We start from the raw sequence: 25,302 nt of genomic DNA on the forward strand, positions 1-25,302 counted from the left end.
TCATCTGCCTGCCTTTCACTCCAAGGGTTTTGTGGTGGACAAATTTGGCCCCTAGGAAACTATTTTCCCTTCAACTGTGGCATTTTAAGGGACTGACTGGAAGCGGCCAAGGGGCTTTCAGAGACTGCCCCTTAGCCAGTGGTCTACAAAGCAGCTCGCAGGGAACGGGCTATGTGACTCCCAAGTTCATGGCTCTCGGTTTTTGCTTCTGTAACCTAGCAAGCACGTCTGTATCAAAAATGTGCCTATTGGGCCTCCTGGATTTTGACCCTGTACAGTTCAGAGCACCCCCCGCTCCCTCATCCTGCTTCCATCGAAAGCCATGGGAGCTTGGCCACTTTCTTCTACGGGAGGAGGCTTAGGCGACCTGGTAGGTGTTGAATATACGCAGTGTCCAAGCATGAGGACTGAGCCAAGGCAGTGCAACCGTCAGCCTTTACTCCTTCCGGGTATGTCTACACTACCCCGCTAGTTCGAACTAGGGGGGTAATGTATGCATACCGAACTTGCTAATGAAGCCCGGGATTTGAATTTCCCGGGCTTCATTAGCATAAAGCCAGCACCGCCATTTTTAAAAGCTGGCTAGTGCGAACCCCGTGCTGCGCGGCTACACGCGGCACGGGCTAGATAGTTCGGACTAGCAAGCTATTCCGAACTATCTGTACACCTCGTGGAACAAGGTGTACAGATAGTTCGGAATGGCTTGCTAGTTCGAACTATCTAGCCCGTGCCGCGTGTACCCGCGCGGCACGGGGTTCGAACAAGCCGGCATTTAAAAATGGCGGCGCTGGCTTTATGCTAATGAAGCCCGGGAAATTCAAATCCCGGGCTTCATTAGCAAGTTCGGTATGCATACATTACCCCGCTAGTTCAAACTAGGGGGTAGTGTAGACATACCCTCCTTCACTTAGCCTGCAACAACCACTTCCTGGAAGGAGAATTGTTTAACTTCCTGAACATGGCAACACTTTGTTGCTAAGCATGCTGTCATGATGCGCTAGCTCCCATACATCAGTGCTGCCACACGATCCCTTTTGTCTCATATATTTGAGATAACATTAAACCGAAATAACCTGCTTCCTTATTGAATATTCTATTTCATTCCCTAGCAGACTACGTTATGGCTGCGTCTAGACTGGCATGGTTTTGTGCAAATACTTGTAACGGAAAAGTTTTTCCATTAAAAGTATTTGCGGAAGAGAGCGTCTATACTGGCATGTGCCTTTGCGCAAAAGATTTGCTTTTGTGCAAAAGCATCCGTGCCAGTGTAGACGCTCTCTTGCTCAAGAGATGGCCATTTTAGCCATTGGGCTTTCTTGTGCAAGAAATTAACGTGGCTGTCTACACTGGCCCACTTGCGCAAGAATACTTGTGCAAGAGGGCTTATCCCTGAGTGGGAGTGTCGGAGTATTTGCACAAGAAACACTGATTTTGTACATTACAAAGTCAGTGTTCTTGCACAAATACTCACAGCCAGTGTAGACAGGTGGCAAGATTTTGAGCAAAATCATGCCAGTCTAGACGCACCCTGTATGTATAACAATAGCTGCTCATTTTTTTTAAATTAAGTATTAACTTGGTTGGGAACAAAAATATTTTCCTCTGGGGTTGCCACCATCACTTCTGCTCCAGGGGCCCACGTCACTCCTAGGACCTTGGTGTCCTCCTCATGACACAGCCCTTTGGCTTTGCGCACTTTGTGTGTCCTCCCTCCTCCCCCTTCTGGGGGAGGGGCAGCATCACAGTCCCTCGGTCCAGCAACTTCCTCATGGCCAATGAGAAAAGGGGGACCCAGGCTGGGTTCTGGGATCTCCAGCTAAGGGCTCGTTGGTGGCCCAGTCGGTGAGGGAGGCCCTCTCTGCTCTTGTCCCTCTGAGCCATGGCGGAGCAGAGGTTGATAAAGCCAGTCTTCATGGCTGCCCGCAAGAGCTGATCAGCCTGGCCTAGTGGTCAGAGCAGGAGTCGGAGAGTAGGTAGTCAGAGTCAGACTGTGCCAGAGGGCAGACCTCCTGCCAGGAGACAGGCCCGTTATCAGGAGATGAGTCAGAGAGCAGGGCAGGCAGTGCAAGAGCAGCGATGCCATGGCGGGAACACCCAGATTCACGATCCACTTGCTCTGCTCCTAGTTTGGTTTAAATACAAGGGGGGAACCATCAGGCCCCTTAGTGTTCTGTCAATCAGATCCCAGGGCGGGAGACTTCTGCTGGAGTTGTGCTTCACTGACAACCGAGAGCCAGTGGTAAGTTCCTGGACCGCACTGGCTCCTGATTTCCCAGTGGGCCAGGATGCAAAACCCACAACCCCCGATACACTGACACTAAATTCACTTCAGAATCTGCCGGCTGCTTCTTTCAGCCAGTCAGGAACCACAGCGCCAGCGAGTTCTCTTCAGGGCTCTCACTGGTACAGTATCCAGGCAACAGCGGCACCATGGTCACGTTCGCTCCCCAGCGCTCGCTCGCTGGCTCCCCTGGCTTTCTTCCCACTCAACAGGTTTCGTTGTTTGCAAAGAAGCAGGAGCCTCCACTGAACAGATATAGGAGATAGCATGGCAGCCAGATACACGGACTGGTCCTGTTTTCTCTACAACTCTAGAATCTTACACTAACCAGCAGGCAGGTTCAAAAGACAAACAAGTGTGGCAGCCGAAATAGTGTCACAAATACGTCCCCTCAGATGAGGGAACATTCACCACTCAGGTTGGATGAATGACAATCTGTAATGGTGAATGAATCTCCTCCCATTACCCATCATGCATGGCTGTTTCAGCATAGGGGAAAGCGAAGTCCATTTTTATTCCCTTCCCAAGAGTTCATTCTCCTCTTACTCCCATCAGTGTGCACTGAGAGTAACTGCAATGAAGTCACAGATGTGTGAGACTGGTGTTAATCTGGTTTAAGTCAGAGGGGAATCAGGTTCCGAGCCTTTGCAAAGATGGACTGCTCAAGCCTTCACCCTAACCTGGGTTTGTCTTCCCTTTCGTCTCTCTATGGGGTGTGGAAATGAAGCCAAGTGAAGCCTTTCTTTTAATTCCCAAATCTGCCAAACTCTTTGGTACCTTTCCCATGATATATAGAATTATGCCCCTTACAGCCCCAGTGTGATCTAGGCCTAGGAGGACTAGGCTGCATATTAGGAAAAAACTGTTTCTCCAGAAGGGCGGGGAAGCAGTGGGATGGATTCTCTAGGGCCTGGGGGATCTCCGTCCCTAGAGGTGTTTAAGTCCTGGCTGGGATGGTTTAGTTGGGGTTAATCCTACTTTGGACAGGGGGTTGGACTCAATGTCTCCTGAGGTCTCTACCAGCCCTAGGAGCCTGTGATCTTACACAGAGTCTGCTGCTACTGTCCCATTGTTAGTTTCAAAGTGGGATTATACAAAGCATCCAAAGTCAGAAAGAGAAAAAGAAAAAGAAAGTGCTGGCCTCTGCAGGTGAAATCAATTTCTGTTAGTATTCAGTGCAATGGGATAGAGGCAATTCCATGTGCTCTGTTTTAAATGCCATTGGATGTCACCCTCTGCAGAAACTGATTGTTCCATTTTCAACCTATTGATTTCCCATTAAATCAATTGTTTAGGGTGAAGTCCCCTGTCCAGCCATAGATCTTAGTATGATGGATACAGCAGTTCCCTGCGTACCCTTTGGACACCTTACTGAATTAAGTATCTCTGAGACCATTGTATTAAATGCAAAGTTCACATTTTATTTTGGGCAAGAATTGTACACAGCCTGTCTGGGAGGGAGATGTGACAGGTGTAAGACCTGGAAGTTCAAAGGCACCGTATTAAAAACGATCCAGCCAAGAAGAGATTTTTGGGATAATGAGTGTTAAGTGGAGTTCCTGGGGAATGCTTAGGGTGAGGTTAATACAAACGCCCACCTCTGGTTTGGCAAATGCCTTCCCTAGAGAAGAGTGACTACTGACTAGCTCGTCAGCTTTTGTTCTGCTTCTAAAAGATCTTATAACTACAGGGGAAACTCAGTTGTGGCTTCTGAAGGGTCGACTCCGGCCAGAGCCCGAGTTGGGGTTGGGTTGATCTCTAGGAAGCCTCTAAGCCTGTATAGGCTCTTGTAGTCCCTAAAGTTTTCTTCATAGAACCAGCAAAGTGCAGATGCTGGCTGGGTTAGGCAGCCTGGCTTGCTGGGGATCTCTGTGTAGGCAGGCACTGTACATCCTGGACAGACTCTGCTCGGGAGTGAGTGACACAGGTCCCTGCTCAAGCGAGATGATGACAGGAAGCCAGAAACCTTTCAGTGGGTGCCCTCATGGACCAACAGATGGGGAATACAGGCACAGCTACCCTGACACTGCATTGCTATTGGACCTCCCAGCCAAAGGTCACAAAGTGAAACCTTACTAGTGACACCTACAGGCGTCATGTCAGTCATCCGCACAGCCACCTCTGCAGTGGAACAGAGGTAGCAGGTCAACCCAAGAGGTGACTACAGATGAAAAAGAATTTTGCAGCCAATCTAAACTACAGGGGGAATTTGGGGTAGGAAGGGCAGGGTTCCCTAAACTGGAATCTGGCCAGGACCTCCAGGCTCCACTGATAGCGTCATGGGATTTTCAAACCTCACCACCACACAGGACAGCCATTGTATGTCGCCATTGGAGGATGGCTGTAGCAGTCCCGTGGGTGCCAGCACCATGCTCGCACAGTGGGGTGGTCAGTCGGAATTCCGAGAGACGAGCACCCCCGCTGAATTGCTAGTGCCACGTCTTGCAACACCATCGTTTTCCCTTCCTGACCCATTCTACAGTTGCTTAAATCTTGAGATCTGGAGGAAGTACCATCTACCGTCTGCGGTGATGCTAAGGCCCCGTCTGTTGTCCTCTGGCTAATGCACCTCACCACTTGCTTAATGAGGGTAAATTCAGGTGAGCAAATGATTCCAGCCTTTCAGCAGAAGCAGATGTAGAGCCAGGGAATGGTCTAGCTACACATATCTTAATACTTATACCGCATCTACTAATGTAACCCCATTGATTTCAATGGACACACTGACAGCTACTTATAAAATACCACATAACAGAGCATGACACTTTAAAAAGCCAGGCAGCCTGGCCAGGCAGTCGCAGCAGTACAGAAGTAGGCAGACGAGGAGGAGAAAAGCGTGGGGCTCTTTTCCCTTGATGATTTTCGTGTTCCGTGATCACTCAATGCTTAAGGTGCTTTCAAGAGATCTGATGTATTAGGTGTCTGGTTCCAGCTGGCTGTCCATAAACAGGAGCTTCACAGCACCCCACACAGACTCTCTGGGAAGCTCAGGCCTTAAAGCCACACTCATCCATAGCACAACAATTATGGCTGTGTGGACTATCCCTTATGAGGTAGTTGGGGCAACAGCCACGGAGATTGTGGACTAGCACAATGGAGGAATGGGAGACAAAACCCTTTTGCAAAACTCCTCTAGCATTTAAGGAGGAATGAGAACTCTGTGTTCTTGACCCATCCAACAGAATTCAATGAAGAATAAAGTCCCTGCTATATGATGCTGTAGGATCATTCAGAAAGCAGAGAGAAAGGTGCTTATTCTCCAATAAGCTCTAAAGGTTTTTAGGATAAATTCTACAGAACCCAGGAGTTCTTAAAGTTTTCACAGATTAAGGCCAAAAGGGACCATCATGAACATCTAGTTCTGGCCTCCTGCGCGTCGCAGGCCCAGAACCTCACCTTTAGGCCTGGAGTAGGCATCTAACCTTTTAATCCTTATTTAAAGACTTCCAGTTATAGAGAATCCACCATTTGCTCTAGTTTAAAGCAGCAAGTGGCCTGGGCCAGAAGCTACTTCCTTATGAAAAGATCCTGCCCACTTTAAGAAGAAGTAGTTACAGGAAAGTTGTGGTGATTAGTCAATACAGACATGAGTTTACAAAGTCTCTGTGGTGTGTGTCAGAGAGAGAGGGTGCATCTTGAGCTTCCAGTGCCACAGGATAATGGCCTGGCTTTCCTTTCCGCACTGGCTGGGTGGCAGGTGGGCGTGGCTGGAAAGAGAGGTGGGCGGAGGAACAGGAAGTGGCGGGAGGGAAGAGAACAAGCGCTGTTGTGTGAAGACTTTGGCCTGATTGCATTTGCAGGGGGTTGTTTTTCGGACAATGTGGTCTTGCCTTTTGGAACATCGGATGCGACGACATGCTGTACTTCTCATGCGCAGCTGACAAGTTTCCCTGTATTGTGCTCATCACTTCGTTTCCTCGAAGCACTGTTCATTTTCTAACTGCCGTCTGTCAGCGAGGCTTCGCCAGCTTCCTGCAAACGTGGAATTCCCTTCTGAAAACCATCGGGCTAGAGGGAGCATGCAAAAGTCATCTTCTTTACGCCCAGCCAAGATGCTAGACTTGTGTCTAAACCATCCAAGAAAGATGGCAATTCAGGCTCCTTTTGAATGCAATTCTACAACCTCCCTTGGCGTCTGTTCCAGTGTCCTATTGTTTTTACAGGTAGGAGGCTTTTCCTGGGTTCTAAATCTGTTGAGCTGTAGCTTGAACCCACTGCCTTGTGTCCTGCCTTCTGTGGCATGAAAGAACAATCACAATCTCTCTCTCTCTGGTTTAAGGCAGCCTGTCAAGTATTTGAAGACCATTATTATGTCCCCCCGTGATCGCCTCTTTTTCAAACTAAACAGACCCAGTTCATGAGCAGAAGCTGAAGGTGGCGGGTGTTCCATCCCTCTGAGTCCCCTTATCACTTGTCTCTGGCTCCTTTTGGATTTCTCAACCTCATTCCTCGATAGTGGTGACCACAATGGGACCCAGCACACCAGCTGAGGTCTGCCCAGCACCAGGGGAGGAGCGGGAGGGTGGCGTGGTCTCCATGCTGCATTTTGGGCACACTTTGAACCCCCTATGCTAGATTGAATGTCCTGTTGCCGGTGATGTTGGCCCAGCCCTGAGAAGCAGGCACTATGACCCTACCCCTGGCCTTGGTGAAGTGTCCATGTTCTGGCCATGCCATTCCTCACATGCCTGCATTATTTCAAAGTATTGGGTGAATAATCTCAGGGGATCATTTCTGTCTCATGGCTAATATGAATATTCAAAAGTTTTGATTGGCTGCATAGGGTCATGTGCTACTGTTTCTGTTCCATGATTGGCTAGGTATTTCTCAGAGTCAGGTATTTCCAGAGCAAATGCTATAAAGGTTGTGTGTTCAACATTTGTTTTCTGCCAATATTTGTGTATAATTAATTAATTCCCACCTGTTCTTTCCTCCAAAGCAGAAAAGTGAGCAAAAATAGCCCTTGTGAAACCAACATTTGTGAAACGTCTTTTAAAAATGTGCTCAGTGGAATCCCCATTTAGCAACCGGTTTCTCTGTCCCACTAAGAAATAACAGAAATACCTGCGTGTCATAGAATCATAGGACTGGAAGGGACTTTGAAAGGTCATCAAGTCCAGTCCCCTGCCCTCACGGCAGAACCAAACACCGTCTAGATCTTCCCTGGCACTTCCCTGTTTCACCTGCTCTTCAATATCTCCAGTGATGGAGATTCCATAGTGTCTCTAGGCAACTTATTCCAGTGCTTAACCCCTCCTAATTTCCAGTCTAAACCTCTCGCTGAAATTTGAGCCCGTTGCTTCTTTTCCTATCCTCAGACATTAAGGAGAATGTTTCTCCCCCCTCCTTGTTACAATCTTTTAGGTTATTTAAAAACTGTTATCCCTACCTCCGTCTTCTCTTTTCCAGACTAACCAACCCCAATTCTTTAAATCTTCCCTCAGAGGTCATGTTTTCTAGACCCTTTAATCCTTTTTATTGCTCAGTTAAGCTTTAGTGGAGACAAGCCTTCATTCACAGCTCCGAGTGTCCTCTCCGTGTGTGACAGGAAACGTTGCATTTGGTTTTCGCAAGCTCGGTCTCCTGCAACAATGGGAAACATGCAAGAAATTTCTCCTGAAGGGAGGATGGAGCCCTTTGGGGCCACTTGTCTGTCAGTGGCAGTTAAAGGTGAACCGAAAAGCCTTGAAAAGTTCAAGAGCCCAGTTCTGTGACAGACTCCCTTGGGGCCCACATTACAAATAAACACATTTTAAGGTTACTTCCGCCTTTGTTGACCTATTGTTAGTGCTGTTGCAGGGGAAATGGCCAATTGCACGGCTTTGGTTTTAGTTTGTAAGACGCTTTCCAGTTCTCCTGCAAATGCATTTCATTTTCACCTGGATGTTAGAGTTTAATTTCTCAGTTCAGAATTTGTGACCCCCTTGTCCATTGTGGTCCAGTGGCAATAAGTGGTTTTGCTTGTCGTCCATCCTCTGCTCTCAGCTGAATTTCATTTGTAAATGCTAGAATTGGGGAGCTCAGGCAAAAGCGTGTGTCTGGACATGCTTTGGAATAAAGTCTGTATGTGCCTTGAGCTGAGATTAAGTGCCTCTTAATCACTTTTTCTAATCACTCACTCAGCTGTCTTTTTAGTCATAATAATGTTGGTGCAAGTGTCAGGAGTATTCGTGCAAATATTTGCACTGGGTGAGTGAGCACAGCTACCCCGAAAATGCTGTGGGGTGATGAGTCCGAAGTTCATCCCAACAGACAATAGAATCGATCCTGTGGGACTCCACATTGCAGTGTTGTTGAATTGCAAGTGTTCAATTAGTTTGCACAACATGCTAAAACTATTATGAAGGAGTGAAAATTATGGTCCATGGGCAATACAGATTTACCAGAAAAATTCTTTATTGCAGACTAGAAGATGCACTTGGCATTGCTCTGGTCCTTAACTTTTTTGTTTGAGGGGAGGGGGTGCAGCAGTCAGGTCAGGGGACTGGCAGATATGGGGGGAGCTGAGAGAAAGGGGTGGAGGATGAGGGGGAGTTAAGGGTAGGGGGTGGGCTATAAATTAATGGAGATTGCCTATCTACTAGGATCGGAAGGACCCTTGAAAGGTCATTAAGTCCAGTCCCCTGCCTTCACAGCAGGACCAAGTACCATCCCTGACAAATTTCTGCCCCAAATAGCCTCTGAAAAGATTGAACTCACAACTCTGGGTTTAGCAAGCCAATGCTCAAACCACTAAGCTATCCCACACCCCCAGGCTGTGGGGGCGGAGGGGCTCAGAACAGGGTATTGGTGTGTGGGGGGAAGGGGCTGGATTGAGAGTTTGGGGGTGAGGAGGGGCTCAGGGCAGCGCTCTGTGTTACGGAAAACAAATCGGAACTCCCTTCATCAGATGAATGTGGGACGATTTAACTGTGACTGGCCCTGCATTGAGTGTGGGACTGGACTAGATGACCTCCTGAGATCTTTTTCTACCCTAATCTTTTGAAGCAAAATGCAGGACAATGTAGCACTTTAAAGACTAACAAGATGGTTTATTAGATGATGAGCTTTTGTGGGCCAGACCCACTTCCTCAGATCAAATAGTGGAAGAAAATCAGCACAACCATATATACCAAAGGATACAGTTAAAAAAAATGAACAAATATGAAAAGGACAAATCACATTGCAGAACAGGAGGGAGATGCGGGGGGGGGGGGGGAGGGGGAAGGAAGGAAGGTAAGTGTCTGTGAATTGATGATATTAGAGGTAGGGAGAGTGGGATGTTTGTGAGTTAATGGTATTACAGGTGATAATTGGGGAAACTATCTTGGTAATGGGTGAGATAGTTCAAATGTTTGTTAAGTCCTTGTTGGAAAGTGTCAAATTTTAACATGAATGACAGTTCAGAGGATTCCCTTTCAAGTGCAGATGTAAAAGGTCTTTGTAGCAGAATGCAGGTGGTTAAGTCATTGAGAGAGTGTCCTTTCTGGTTAAAATGGCAAGAAACTGTTTTCTCTTTGTGATCTTGTCTGATATCTGTTTTGTGGGCATTAATCCTTTGGCGAAGTGTCTGAGATATTTGTCCAATGTACATAGCAGACGGACACTTTCGGCACACGATAGCATAGATTATATTTCTGGATGCGCAGGAATATGTGTTCTTGATCTTATAACTCACTTGGTTAGGTCCAATAATGGTATCAGCAGAATGAATATGTGGACAAAGCTGGCAACGGGGTTTGTTGCAAGGGAAGGTACCAGGGTTGGTATTAGTGTGGTATGTCCTGTGGTGGTTGGTAAGAATCATCTTGAGGTTAGGTGGTTGTCTATAGGAGACTATGGGTCCGTCTCCCAGAGCCTCTTTGAGTATGGTATCCTGTTCCAATATAGGCTGTAGTTTATTGATAATGTGTTGGACAGGTTTAAGTTGGGGGTTGTAGGTGATGACAAGTGGTGTTCTATTGTTGGTTTTCTTGGGTCTGTCTTGAAGTAGATGGTTTCTAGGTATTCGTCTGGCTCTTTCAATTTGCTTTTTTATTTCTCTGGGTGGGTAGTTGAGATTTATAAATGCTTGGTAGAGATCCTGAAGCTTCTGGTCTCTGTCAGTGGGATTAGAGCAGATGCGGTTGTATCGAAGGGCTTGGTGTGGTGTGTTCTGGATGGGAGCTGGATGCATGTAGGTAACTGTATGAGTCGGTGGGTTTTCTGTAGAGAGTGGTGTCTAATTTTCCATTGTTGATTTGTACGGTGGTGTCCAGGAAGTGGATCTCTCGTGTAGAATGGTCCAGGCTGAGGTTGATGGTGGGGTGTAGGTTGTTGAAATCTCTGTGGAATATCTCCAGTGTTTCTTGGCCATGCGTCCAGATCATAAAGATGTCATCGATGTACTGTAGGTAGAGGAGGGGTGAAAGGGGACGGGAGTTGAGGAAACGTTGTTCTAGGTCAGCCATAAAGATGTTAGCATACTGTGGGGCCATGCGTGTACCCATGGCTGTGTTGCTGATCTGGAGGTATAAGTTGTTCTCAAACTGGAAATAATTGTGGGTGAGAACAAAGTTACATAATACCAACCCTGGTACCTTCCCTTGCAACAAACCCCGTTGCCAGCTTTGTCCACATATTCATTCTGCTGATACCATTATTGGACCTAACCAAGTGAGTTATAAGATCAAGAACACATATTCCTGCGCATCCAGAAATATAATCTATGCTATCATGTGCCGAAAGTGTCCGTCTGCTATGTACATTGGACAAACATCTCAGACACTTCGCCAAAGGATTAATACCCACAAAACAGATATCAGACAAGATCACAAAGAGAAAACAGTTTCTTGCCATTTTAACCAGAAAGGACAATGACTTAACCACCTGCATTCTGCTACAAAGACCTTTTACATCTGCACTTGAAAGGGAATCCTCTGAACTGTCATTCACGTTAAAATTCGACACTTTCCAACAAGGACTTAACAAACATTTGAACTATCTCACCCATTACCAAGATAGTTTCCCCAATTATCACCTCTAATACCATTAACTCACAAACATCCCACTCTCCCTACCTCTAATATCATCAATTCACAGACACTTACCTTCCTTCCTTCCCCCCCCCCTGCATCCCCCTTCTCTTCTGCAATGTGATTTGTCCTTTTCATATTTGTTCATTTTTTTTAATTGTATCCTTTGGTATATATGGTTGTGCTGATTTTCTTCCACTATTTGATCTGAGGAAGTGGGTCTGGCCCACGAAAGCTCATCATCTAATAAACCATCTTGTTAGTCTTTAAAGTGCTACATTGTCCTGCATTTTGCTTCAACTACCCCAGACTAACACAGCTACATTTCTATACCTAATCTTTTGTGATCCTAGTCTAACCCTCTTCTGAAAGCAGGACCAACCCCAGCCAGGGTTTTGTCAAGCCAGGACTTAAACACCTCTAGGGATGGAGATTCCACCCCCTCCCTTGGGAACCTGTCCCAGCGCTTCCCCACCCTCCTAGGGAAATAGTTTTTCCTAATATCCAACCTAGATCTCCCCCATGGCAACTTGAGACCATTGCTTCTTGTTCTGCCATCTGCCACCGCTGAGAACAGCCTCTCTCCATCCTCTATAGAACCCCGTTCAGGTAGTTGAAGGCTGCTATCAAATCTCCCCTCATTTTCCTGCAGACTAAATAAACCCAGTTCGCTCAGGGCATGTCTACACAGCAAAGTTATTTCGAAATAACTTTCCTAGCATCTATACAAGCCAACTGCTATTTCTAAATTAATTCGAAATAGCGGAGGGCTTATTTCGAAATTCGTAAACCTCATTCCACGAGGAATAGTGCCAATTTCAAAACTGCTATTTCTAAATAAGCGCTGTGTAGATGCTTATTTCGAAAGAGGGGGCCTCCACCCCTTCCCAGGGTGCCCTGCTGGCCGCCCTGACCACAAGGTAACTTCTGAACTGATGCCCTTCCGGAACCAGTTCCGGCTGGCCTTAAATGTGATTCAGCGTCCAATCAGTGTGGATGCGCTATTTCAAAATGCATTTTGTGTGTAGACGCATTATTTCAAAATAACTCATTTTGAAATAACTATTTCGAAATGAGATGTCGAAATAAGGCTGCAGTGTAGTCAGACCCTCAGATTCTCCTCAGAAGCCATGTGCCCCAGCCCCCTAATAATTCTTGTTGCCCTGCACGTTGCCATGTTAAAAAATCAGACAGCTGTGTTAATGAGATGCCCAAGCACCTACCCTTCTTTAGAGCAGTAGCCTGATGTTTGGCAGAGGGTTCACCTGTTGCCGGGCGTGCCCCTTTTGCCAGTCCCAGGAAAATGTGACCAAATTTGGCCAGTAAATCTCGGAAAATACACAAGACAGGCAGCTAGCTTGTCCCAGGGTTTCCTCTGCTCTGAGCACACGCCAGCCCCGCCCTGTGGCCGGACTGCACGTGTGCCACCCCCGTGGAGAGAGCCAGCTCTTTCCATCCCAGCGCTGAGGAGGCCATTCGCTGCCACTGTTCCTCACAGCTAGCAAGGCTGCTACGGTGCTGGGCATGAGTAGCGAGCGGAGGGAGACCTCGTCCTGTGCCCTCGACTCACCCAACACTGGAGCCCGCTTAGTGAGGAGAAGGAGGCCGTAGCCTGGTGCCAATGCAGAGGGGTGGGGGGTTAGTGCGGTGGCGGGGGTGGAAGGGATGCAGGGCTAAGGAGAGGTGGGGAATCGGACCTGATGAGGAGGGAGGTTAGGAAGTGGAGCTGAAGGGACAAGAAGCAAAGGGAGGGGATGAAGGCACAGGAAGGGGGAGAATGGCAAGTGACAAGGATAGAGGTAGACCAGAGCATGAGGTAGGGGAAGGGCAGGAGCATCTTAAATGCACATGTGACTTATTCTGGGACACATTGTGTACTTGGTCACACAACAAGTACTCGGGGGAACCAATGGCCAGGAAACTCCACAAGATCTATCCTGTGGAATTTCCTTCTCTGCCTGAGCATCCAGTAAGAGCTCTTCCCTTGGCTTCATGAATCCCAGACCTTGCACCTTCCTTTGCTGCCTCTCCTGTCACCCGGCTGCACAGCTCCAAGAGGCTATGGCTGGCTGCTTCCCCAAGGGCTGGAGCACAGTGGATTCGATGGCTCCGATTCAGGAAAATATTCCTGTTCACAGAAGTATTTATGTTAAATATCAGAAGGGTAGCCGTGTTAGTCTGAATCTGCATAAACAACGAGAAGGCCTGTGGCACCTTATAGACCAGGGGTTCCCAAACTTTTTGACAATGGGACCAGTAAATTCATTCATGAGATTTTGGAGGACCGGTAACATTCATTTGCATATTTGCATATTCATTAAGCAAATGATGCATATTCAAATAAGTTGTTTTTGGTTCTCCCAAAACCCCCAGTGCCAGGTTTAGCAAAGCTTTTGATACGGTCACCCACAATATTCTTGCCAGCAAGTTAAGGGAACATGGATTGGATAAATCAACTGTAGATGGATCGAATGCTGGCTAGACCAGGGTTTCACAAACTTTTTACTTTAGTTGGAACCCGTTTTTTTCAGTACTGTTTTTTGCAGCCCAAAAATATAAACGCATCTAAAAAAAGAATGAAAAATGAATACATTTTCAGTGTTCCACCCGGTTGCATCCTCTGCCCAGCCTGGCAGTTTGTAACTACTCGAGGGACGGTATGGGCGGGGGGGGGGGGGGAAATGGAATCCGGATCATGTGCCTGGGTCAGACCCACTTCCCACCGGCCGTTTCGCTTCCCCCCCCCCCCCCCGCTTCTCCTCCCGATCTCCCCTGGCCAACCCCGCTGCCCCCGTCCAGCCCTGCTTCCGGCAGCTGGTTCTCCCATCCTCGTTCTCCAGATCTCCCCCATCCAGCCCCCCCATCCCCCATCCAGCCCCGCTTCCACTGCCCACCCACCCCAATCTCTGCCAGATGGCCCCGCTGCCCCCAACCCTGCTTCCACCACCTGCCCGCCCTCCCCGCCCCGATCTCCGCCAGACAACCCTGCTTCCTGGCAGCTGGTCCCCCCCCACGCACACCTCCTCCCAGTCTGCTCCACCCCTCTCCCCTCCCAGCAGCTACGCTGAGACCAGGTATTTCTTTCCCATGGCCCGGTATCGGGCTGCGGCCCATAGTTTGGGAAACACTGTTATAGACTAACAGATGTGTTGGAGCATAAGCTTTTTTGGGCAAAGACCCACTTCGTCAGATGGATGTAGTGGAAATTCCAGAGGTAGGAATTTTCACGTGCCTGTATATTTATACCTGCCTCTGGAATTTCCACTACGTGCATCTGACCAAGTGGGTTGTTTCCCACGAAAGCTCATGCTCCAGCACTTCAGTTAGTCTACAAGGTGCCACAGGACTCCTCATTGTTTACGTTAAATACGTGTTTTCCTGGATAGGCATAAAGGTAAAGCACATGCTTATGTGGTCTCTAGAAGCAGGCGAGTCAACAGTTGGACCACAGCTAGCATAGTGACTTGGGATTCTCCTGAGGAAAGGCCTTATGTAGCTATAAACAATCATCATTGGTCCAGAGAAAGTGGGAAGATGCACATTACAGACCAAGTGCCATAACTAGGCCTGGCTCTGAGACAAGATCCCGGCTCCGAAGTGCTGACGCTCCAGCCCTTTCATTCCTTAACTCACTTGCTTCCTTTCTGAGTTTTATTTTTAGTCTTGCTACAGTGCAACCACAAGAGTAGCCCAGAATGCTCTCACAGTGCAGGCTATTCTGTGCCAGCTGATTTCTCAGCAGCCTTTGATGGTGCGTTAGGTGCCTGGGAAGTGTTACTAGACTCAAGGGCTACGTCTACACTGGCATGATTTTCCGAAAATGCTTTTAACGGAAAAGTTTTCTGTTAAAAGCATTTTTGGAAAAGCGCGTCTAGATTGGCAGGATGCTTTTCCGCAAAAGCACTTTTTGTGGAAAAGCGTCTGTGGCCAATCTAGACGTGGCTTTCCGCAAAAAAGCCCCAATCGCCATTTTCGCGATCGGAGCTTTTTTGTGGAAAACAGCACTGTGCTGTCTACACTGGCCCTCTTGCACAAATGATTTGAGCAAAAGGGCTTTTGCCCAAACGGGAGCAGCACAGTATTTCCGCAAGAACACTGACGATCTTACATGAGATCATCAATGTTCTTGAGGAAATTCAAACGGCCAGTGTAGACAGCTGGCAAGTTTTTCTGCAAAATCAGACACAGCCAAGGTGGCGGGGTGATGGTCTCCCAGGGACTGGGAATAGGGCGGGTGTTTTGCAATATATCATCCATTGTTGCTAAAGTGCTAGCCTGAGTTGCTCACCAGCCATGTGCTCTGAGCAGCAATTAGGTCTTGGCTTCCACGGCTTTGAGAAGGGGCACCACACCACTGCAGTGGCTTGAAAGTAAGACTTGTTGCATAAAAAGCCTCCGCCTGAGCTATTACTTGATTCTGCACATGCATTTTCTGGAAATACACTAAACTGTAAGGTCCTGCCAACACATGACTTAGAGACTGACAAAACCCAGCTGACCCCATTGCTGGGGAGGGGGCAATTGTCTGTTAAGTCACTTCATTGCTGATGGTTTGTCCGCATTGCATTTTACATTCTGCAACTTGTAATCTTTGTAAAACCTGGCAACTTTGTAACTTTCAGCAACTTTGTTTTATAAGTTCAGAAACTTACTGTAAGCTGCAACTTTGTAACCTCTGTAGCCCTCAGGCACTTTACTTGTAGCTTGCTCTAAACTGCATTCTCCCCTACATGAATGAAAAGAGGGGTGTGTGTGTGTGTGTGTGTGTGTGTGTGTGTGTGTGTGTGTGTGTGTGTGCGTGTTTGAAGTTGCAAGGCTGGGCACATGGTGATGAGTCATCAGATTGCTGCTCTGCTGGACCAAGGGAAGTCTGAGCATGCTCTCTGGTGACAAAGATAGATGAGTCACGGAAGCTGTACAGAAACGATACAAGGAGAGAGCACGTGACAGAAGGCCCTTCCCTCTGCCCCCCTTCCTGACCAGCTCTTTTTATAGCCAGTTTCTTTCCTGACCAGCTCCTCAGCCATGATCAGCAGACAGACCCTCCAGAACCAACATGCCTTGGCCCCTTGTGCAGCCCATATGCCTGTGTAAGTGTGTGAGTGCCCGCGGGCAGGAATGAATGTGTGTGAATGAGGGAATGAATGGAGGTGTGTGTGTATGTGCTTGTTTGTGTGTGTGTGTGAGAGAGATAGCTCTCTTTAGTTTAAACCTTTGGTTTAAACCTCTATCCTCTTTAGTTTATCAATAAACCCATGCTAGTGTAACCCAGGGTGGCCTCCGGTGGGAATTTTTGGGGTAACCAAACTCTCTCTGACTGAAATATTTTGCTTTAGCTGTCAGCACAACATGTATTGGATTAAAAAAAAATAACTGACTTCTACAAATGTGCTTCAGTGAAGCTGGGCAAACAGGTATGTTTGGCTCCAAACCACCAACTGGCTGGGATAGGATTTCTGATCCTCTCTTTGTTTCCCAACATTTATGCCAATGGCTCTTTTTGCTCCCAAGAGAATTCATAGCAAAGGAAGCAAACAAACATTAATGGAAATGGCAAGGAAGTCTTCCAAATACTCCTGCATCCATATGCATGAAGTTTCACATCAGAAACATGCAGACATCTCGTTGATTTTCTTCATTTTAGTCATGTTCCAGGCAGTTCTAGGAGGGAAAACACAGTACCATGTGACTAGCCTAAGCAGTCACACCCCACAGGTAAATGAATAGCTAATAGTCAAAGGGAATAAGCCGCAGACAAATCCTGGGGTCAGAGCTGTTTAACTGGAGTATTTGAACACTTCTGAATACAGATCAAATTCCTAAGAAGAGCAAAGGGCAGCTTCTTGCCCCACACAAGTCAATATTATAGAATCACAGGCTGTGCCTAGACTGGCCAGTTTTTCTGGAAAAGCTTGCCAGCTGTCTACACTGGCCGCTTGAATTTCCGGAAAAGCACTGATGATCTCATGTAAAATCATCAGTGCTTTTCCAGAAAAACTATGCTGCTCTGTTACCTACCAGCCCTGTGCTTTTGGGAGCCAGGGAGTGACACTCATTGAAAACCATCCTCCCCCTTCCCCTAAGCCTTTGCTGGAATCAGACAAAGCAATGAAAAGGCCGGGGAAGACACACCTAAACTGCTTCAGACAAGGGTGATACAATTAAGGAAACACCACAGCCTCATTTGCATTAAAGATGGAACAGAGGGACATCTCATTAGCATACAGAATGGAGAGCAGCTCTTCCAAGGCAGGAACCGCACTGAACTATGGGACACCGAAAGCAGAGAAGCACTGCCTGATGGGAAATCCCTGCTCCAGATGCTAATGAACCCAGGCCTGCTCACACCCAAATTAGTCATTATCAGACCAATTCTAGTAACAATCCTATTGACACCTAAAATACTGAAACTGCCAAGTTGCATTGTGAGCTCGTTCAAGGAACATCACCCATAACCAGGGGTGATCAGTCTCTATTGTCTCTCCTCTTTCTCTTTGAACTATCCCTATAAAACCTCCTATTCTTGCCCCAAGAAAACTGTTCTGATACCTGGACTTAAACTGCATCAGTTCCATTGAGACTTCTTCATCTCCTGTCTGATCGTGCTGGGGGCTCTGTCCTGATTTTCTCCTGCCCTCTGGACCCCCGGCTACCATCATCATCTGGGAACCCTGATCAGTGCAAGCTCCGTGGAGTGGTGAGGTCTCTCTCTCTCTCTTTCTTTCTCTCATCAACTCTCTCTCTAAGCATAGCCTCCTGACCCTGCCCTGTGTAAACTGTTATATGGTTACCTAACATTTGTAATCAGTTTCAATTTAGATTTGATATTGTAATTGTTAGATTTAATATTGTAACTGTCTGACATCTATTCACTACTCAGAAATAAATCACTTTCATTGTTAAGCTGGTTGCTTCTCTCTCTTTCTTTCTCTTTCGCTCACTCTTCCTTAAGGGGTGTTGTTTTGGCTTCCCCATTCGCTCTGCAACAACGCTTCTTGTACCCAAGCAAAAGATCCCTGTAGTGCCCAAAATCCTGTGGGGTTTGCTCATCATGTGGTTTACCAGTGAATGACTGTGATGTGAAAGTGAGGATAGGGGGTGCTGAACCTGGGGGCTTATGAGGATGGCAGCTTAAAGTGCTGTTTAATCCAGCCCACGGAGTCCAAAGGCACATGAGGGTGCAGTGTGGCATTGCTGTGAAACCCAGCCAGCTGAGTCCAGGGACATATGAGGGGGTCAGCTTGTGAGTGCTGAGTACCCAGTCCTCTCAGACGTGCTCTGTTAGTGGGTGTGAGTGTCTGAGTGTTGCCAGGGTGGTAAGAACCCCATCCTGAGGAACCTGGTACCTGCAGGAGAGCTCCAGTGGGAGGGGGAATTGGAAGCAGGGAGAATTCAGCTACATATGAGAGCCCAAGTAAGCACCAACAGCACACTGATAGAACTGTTAACCTTCCCCCAGTCCCATAAGGGTAACCCTGATAAATGAGCATACCCCAGAGTACTGGGCAAATCTGGTAACAGCTCCCGTTCAGGCAAAAGTCTTTTTCCAAAGATGAGTGTAGACAGCACAGTAGTGTTTTCCGCAAAAAAGCCCCGAACGCGAAAATGGTGATCGGGGCTTTTTTGCGGAAAACCGCGTCTAGATTGGCCACGGACGCTTTTCCAAAAAAAGTGCTTTTTCAGAAAAGCATCCTGCCAATCTAGACGTGCTTTTCCGAAAATGCTTTTAACGGAAAACTTTTCCGTTAAAAGCATTTTTGAAAATTCATGCCAGTGTAGACGTAGCCATAGACTCTAAGGCTGAAAGAGACCTCAGGAAGTCGAGTCAACCCCGCCCAAAGCAGAACCGATCCAACTCAATCAACCCAGCCAGGGCTTTGTCAAGCTGGGACTTAAACACCTCTAGGGATGGAGATTCCACCCCCTCTCTCGGGAATCCATCCCAGTGCTTCACCACTCTCCCATGGAAATAGATTTTCCTAATCTCCAACCTGGACCTCCCCCCCTACAACCCGAGACCATTGCTCATTATTCTGTCATCCGTCACTACTGAGAACAGCCTCTCTCCATCCTCTTTGGAACCCCTCTGCAGGTAATTGAAGGCTGCTCTCATATCCTCCCCTCATTCTTCTCTTCTCCGGTGTCGGCTGTGCAATGCATGCTGCCATGTAGCTGAATGTCCGTAGCCCATTTCATTGTGTTCTTCCCAAATCTGCTGGATCGAGAGTGAAAGTCCAAGGGCCAGATCCTCAGCTGATGTAAATCAGCAAAGCTCCACAGACTTCAGCAGAGCTATCCTGACTTCCACCAGCTGAGGCTGTGACCCAAGTGGCAAGTAAGACAGCTGCTCAATGAACCTCTGCAGTAGGGTTGTCAAAGTGTAACTGTGTAAATGGGGGTAGATAAACCTTCATGGTAACACGCAGGCTCTCAGTAGACGCGGGGAGCCAGCTTAAAAGCTGGCTTCCTGCAGGCACAGGCTACTAGGGAGCCAACTGCGGCCCCGTATGTAACCATGTAACTGCTTGAAATCTTCAGCATTACACAATTACTTCATTACACACATTTTAACACCTCTACTTGACAGCCAATAAGAGTCTGGCAATTCTCCTCACTTGCCATTACATAAGACGTGTTAGAAGTAGGGTTTTTTACCTAGAAAAAATGTGTTGAAAGGGCCTTTTGACTAAAACAAAAGTTTTCTCTGAACAATTTCATATGTCAAAATTTTTCAGTTTCTCAACAAAAACTAGAACTGACAAACCCAGCGTCTACAGACTTTGGTAAAAGTTTCATTGTTTGAATTTGTAACAGGTACTTTATTTGACATATTTGACCTTTCTGCTAGTGAACGGTCCCTGTGGCAGGTTCTGACTCCCTGTCCTGCCCTGGCCATTCAAAATCATTTCCTGGATAATTTCTTCAAGCAACTTTTAGATTCTTCCGGAACAATCCCTATGGGTAGTCAAAATGTGTTTCATTTTGAGCGGGCACTCATGGTAGGACACATGCTACTGGTTCTGGTTTTTGATTGGCTAGACCATCGTTTTCTCTCTTGGGTCTATGAGTTCAAAATTTGCTTTCTGCTAATGTTCCTGCTAATGTTCAGTATTGGTGGTTTAAATGCATTGTTCTCAGAAATCAAATGCAAAAGGGACACTGTAAGCCCACTGTTGCATTGGGCCCACCAAATGCAACTGGGTTCAGTCCTCCTGTTCTACTCCAGGTACTCCCAATGGGACCAGTTGAGAGGGTGGGACAGCCCTGGGGACTATAAAAAGTCAGTCAGGAGCCAAGCAGGAGATGAGTTGACTGATGTGGAAGGTGGTTCCTGGAAGAAGGTTGAAGAGCAGAAAGAGGGTTTTGCTGGCTGGTGTCCCTAAGTCAGGGCCAGGGGTTACAAAAGAACCACCAGCAGTCTCTGCTATTTCCTTGACACGGAAGCACCAATGGGCAGATGCCTAATGTCTACTGTGGCATTATGAAGACACTAGCAAGAAAGTGATCCCTTAATGGACTTGGAACCAGCCTCTCTGAGCTTCCCCTAGGGTTTGCCTACACTTACAGTACTGTAGCACTTAGGGACGATGCTACCTACTCCGACAGGGGGCTTCTCCTGTCTGCATAGATACTCTATCTCCCCAAGTGGTAGCTGTCATGATTATGAGGGTTAGCCAGCAGCCTGGGGATTAAGGAGTTAATTACACCTAGCCAGGTGGAGTGACCAATAGGAATGTAGGTGGGACTTTCAAACTGGAGCAAAGGAATTTGGGGTTTTTCCTTTTTCTTTTTGTCTCTCTGGGAAGTCCTCTGCAGCTACAGGGAGGGACAAGCATCTCTCTCGCTCTCCAAGAAACAATTCTTCACTTTCTGTAAGTAGGGTAAAGTTTAGGTAGTTTCGTTAGGCTTTATTGTTTTAAGGGTTGGGTATGGCAGCTGAGATCTGGCACTGCTTAAGTGGAGTTTGGCTTTTCTTTTTAACTAAGTTCTAGCCCATGGTGTAATTCCTCCATGAGTATATTTTGTTACCTTTCCATCTGATCCTTATGCTTGCAACAGGAATATTATTGTAATAATAAAAGTTTTCTCTTTTCTTTTTATTAACCTGGCTTTGGTTACTTGTGTGTCCTGATTTTTATAATAGGGGTGAGATTTCCCAAATGATCTTTCCCCTAATCTTGTTATTAATATTTGGGTGGTGGCAGCAGAAGTTTTATTCCCAAAATCTAGGTTTTTAAGATTTTGGGGGGAGTTTGATACCAAAGCCTGGTAGATAAGGCTTTGGGGTACACTTGCTGGCCCCCACTTCTGCATTTATCATGGGGAAGGAGCCATGACAGTAGCCAGAAGCTCTCCTGTCAGTATAGTGCTCTCTAAGTTGGGATGTAGCCCAATCAGGAGCAGTCCTCTCTCAGGCAGTGGGTGACCCACTCCACCACACTCCACAGCTACTCAACCCACATGAGGAACTTGCTGCACACACTGGTCCTGTGCCTCAGACCTGCAGTCAGGTCAAGCACAGAGTCAATAAGCCCTGGCCCTCACTCAGGGCAGGCAACACTAGGCCAGAGCTCAGGCCTAGGTTCAGACGGAGCCTTTAAACCAATAGTCAATAAGCCCAGCCCAAACTCAGGGCGGGGCAACAAATTGTAGCAACCAGTCCCAGTACTCAGGCCTATGCTCCGTCTGAGCAACAGTCAACAGGGGCCCAGGCCCTGGTTCAGGGTGGGGCACCAAACAGTCGGGTCTCCTAATTCAGGCGGAGAGCAGGCAGTCGCAGGCGGTTGGCCTACAGAAGTGGAGGGAGGGAGAGACTGCTACTTGTGGACTGAGTGGCAGGGGGGGGGGATGCAGGCCCAGTGCCCTAACAGTGGCAGATCCGTCTGCCACTGTGTCAGCAGGGATCCTACCTGCCACATGCTGACTCTCTCACAGGTTCTGGGTCAGGCAGAGTAAGGCCGGCTATTTCCAACCTCCCTCTCCAGGGGAACATGGCTCAATAACAACAGGTCTTTGAGGCTACGCCCCACGGGGACATAGTTCTACCAGTATTGATTTATAGTATAGACCAGGGCTAAACCAGCATCTGTGGAAACATCTCCTGTGCTGGGCCAGATGCTGTCTGATTTCCAGCCTGATTTCTATTCCGAGGAACATACGCCTACTTGCTATCGAGATTCACTGTTTTAAGCAGGAAAGCATCAAACAATACCGCTTTGCGGAGTTCTAAAGTGTGTCTGAAATTTTTAAAACTGTTTCCAAGATTGGTAATGCGGAGAAGATTTGACTCAGCAGGAAATCTATCCATTTTCTTTGCTGTGTGGAGCTGGGTTCATATCAGATGGTTACGTTGCATCATCATTTTATTTTACAGCACATACAGGGCTGAATTCTGCAACTCTTCCTCCTGCTGAATATATGAACTCTAGGAGGAGTTCTGCTGACTTCGGTGAAGTTCCTCCAGTGTGTAAAAGATTCGGAATCAGGCCCTATAGTGAATATCACACGTGCCACATGTAAGTCATGGGATATTGTAATTACTTTTCCAAGTCAGCATGTTTTCTTCCATCCCCGGAATAAAAATCAAGAGAATTATTTGAGTGAATAACCAAGAGGAAGCTACAGAGGAAACTTAAATGATGTGCAAAATACAAGATGTCGAGGTTTGACATTTATCTTAACTTGTAAGAAGACATCTAATAACTCATAAGTGAATGTAAATGTCATATCACTCCTAAAACGTTAGGCATTCTCTATCACCCTCAATAATAAATGATTATGAATGTCCCAGTGCATAAACCACCAATAAAACAAACACGAAGCATGAAATTAAATTAAAGAAGCAAAGCAGAAAATAATGATAATGCTCCTGTTCCCTACAATTATATAGTTCCTCTCATCTAGAAGGCTTCTGAAGCAGGTCGCACATCATGGCTCAGGTCCTCAGCTTGCTGGCTCGAATGGTATTACGTTGATTTATACTTACTGTAAATCTGGTGTGTGCTCTCCCTAATATCATTTCTGTTGCAGCTGTTGGCATGTGGGAGCTATTGCTTCTGACTCCCTGCAGATTGAAGCCTCGTCTACACTACACGGAAGATCGCCGCTGCTGCAATCGATCTTCCGGAGTTCAATTTAGCAAGTCTAGTTACGACTCGCTAAATCAAACTCAGAGGGCACCCTCACTGGTGTCTGGTACTCCTGCTTTTGCGAAGAGTAAGGGAAGCTGAGGGGAGTGTTTGCTCCCATCAGTCTCCCGCTGTGGGGATGTTGCCAACCTCGGTTTACAGGAAGTCGACTCTAACTATGTATTCTACATAGCTGAGCACTGGATCTAATGTAGACCAGGCCCAAGGCATACACCATTGCATCAGTTCCATTCAGGTAATTTTTGGAAGATTTTCTTTGAAGTTGTTAAGGCTAGAAACATATTTTTCTGTAACACAAACTTTGGTATAATCCTCTGACTCCAGGAGCTGGCGCCTGTGTGCCCATCACCCTGGCACATGACTGATTTTCAGCTGGTGATGGAGTGTCTGGAGAGCTACACTTCATGTTAAGCAGCTTAAGGAATTCCTCCGGTGGTGGCTTTCCTCTCAAGCTGGCCACACTCTTGGTTTCCAAGTAACCTAGCAGTAATGACTCAGAATTGCACAGCTGTTAGAGAACCCTGCCAGTCGATGTTTATTATGTTGATGTGGATTCAATGCAATCCAACAGGGTGAGGCCAAGGATTGTGGATTCGGCAGGAACAGCTGAGATGATGGGAGATGGAAGAGCTTCAAAAGATCTCACCAAACTAAGTGATTGGACAACAAAATGGCAGACGTAATGTTGATAAATGCGAAGTAATGCACATTGGAAAACATAATCCCAACTACACATACAATATGAGGGGGACTAATTTGGCTGCAACTACTCAAGAGAGAGATCTTGGAGTCATTGTGGATAGTTCTCTGAAAACATCCACTCAATGTGCCACGGCAGTCAAAAAAGCGAACAGAATGTGAGGAATCATTAAAAAAGGGATAGAGAATAAGACAGAAAATATCTTATTGCCTTTATATAAATCCATGGAACGCCCATATCTTGAATACTGCCTTCAGATGTGGTCACCTCATCTCAAAAAAGATATACTGGCATTGGAAAAGGTTCAGAGAAGGTGTGACGGGGCACCGAGCTCCGGCCACATGGAGACCACGGCCCCCTGCACAGCTTGGCTGCCAGTGGATGCGCTGGGTGGGGAACGGGCTGCCGGGGGCCTGCTGGAGAAGGCAGGAGGCATGGGTAAGGCTGAACCCCAGGATGCCTGCATGCCTCCCCAGCGCTCCTGCCCGGGTGTTGCCTGGGACCACCTGAGGCTGAGCGGGGAGAGGCGTCCGCTGATGTTATTGGCCCGCGCCTGGAAGAGAGGGGCGGGGCCGCAGCCGGCGGGGAGTTTAAATGCCGCCAGGCCCCAGCAGAGAGAAGGGAGCCAGGACGAACTCCCAAGGCGGGGGAGAGGCCAGAGGGAGCAAGGAGCCAGCGGGCAGAAGCCCAGGAAAGCTGGATAAGCCAGGACTGGCTAGAAGGGAGCTGGCGGGCACAGGCAGGAGGAAGTGGCCCAGGACGGGGACCGGAGGCGAAGGCGCCCTATGCCCTGAGGGTTGGTGAGTTTCGGGGAATCCCCACCAACCAGACAGCGCAACCATGCCACTGCCTTTAGGGTCCTGGGCCGGGAGAGGGGTGGGCCCGAGTCCCCCTCCTTCCTCGCAGTACGTTGAGCCCTGCAGGCCCCTCCAGCCAGAAACGGGCACCTCGGGACTCACGGACCGCAAGACTGTTGAGCTGGGAACAGGGTAACCCGGGTGTCGGCTGGTGTGATGGGGGGGGGGACAACGCCGATGATGACAGGTCTGTAAGCCTGAGGGGGAACCAGCCCTGTGACAGAAGGGCAACAAAAATGATGAGGGTTTGGAATGGGTCACATATGAAGGGAGATTAAAAAGACTGGGACTTTCCAGCTTAGAAAAGAGGAGACTAAGGGGG

This window comes from Pelodiscus sinensis, chromosome 17 (assembly GCF_052426305.1).
Source record: "Pelodiscus sinensis isolate ZL-2025 chromosome 17, ASM5242630v1, whole genome shotgun sequence".
Taxonomy (NCBI): Eukaryota; Metazoa; Chordata; order Testudines; family Trionychidae; genus Pelodiscus; species Pelodiscus sinensis.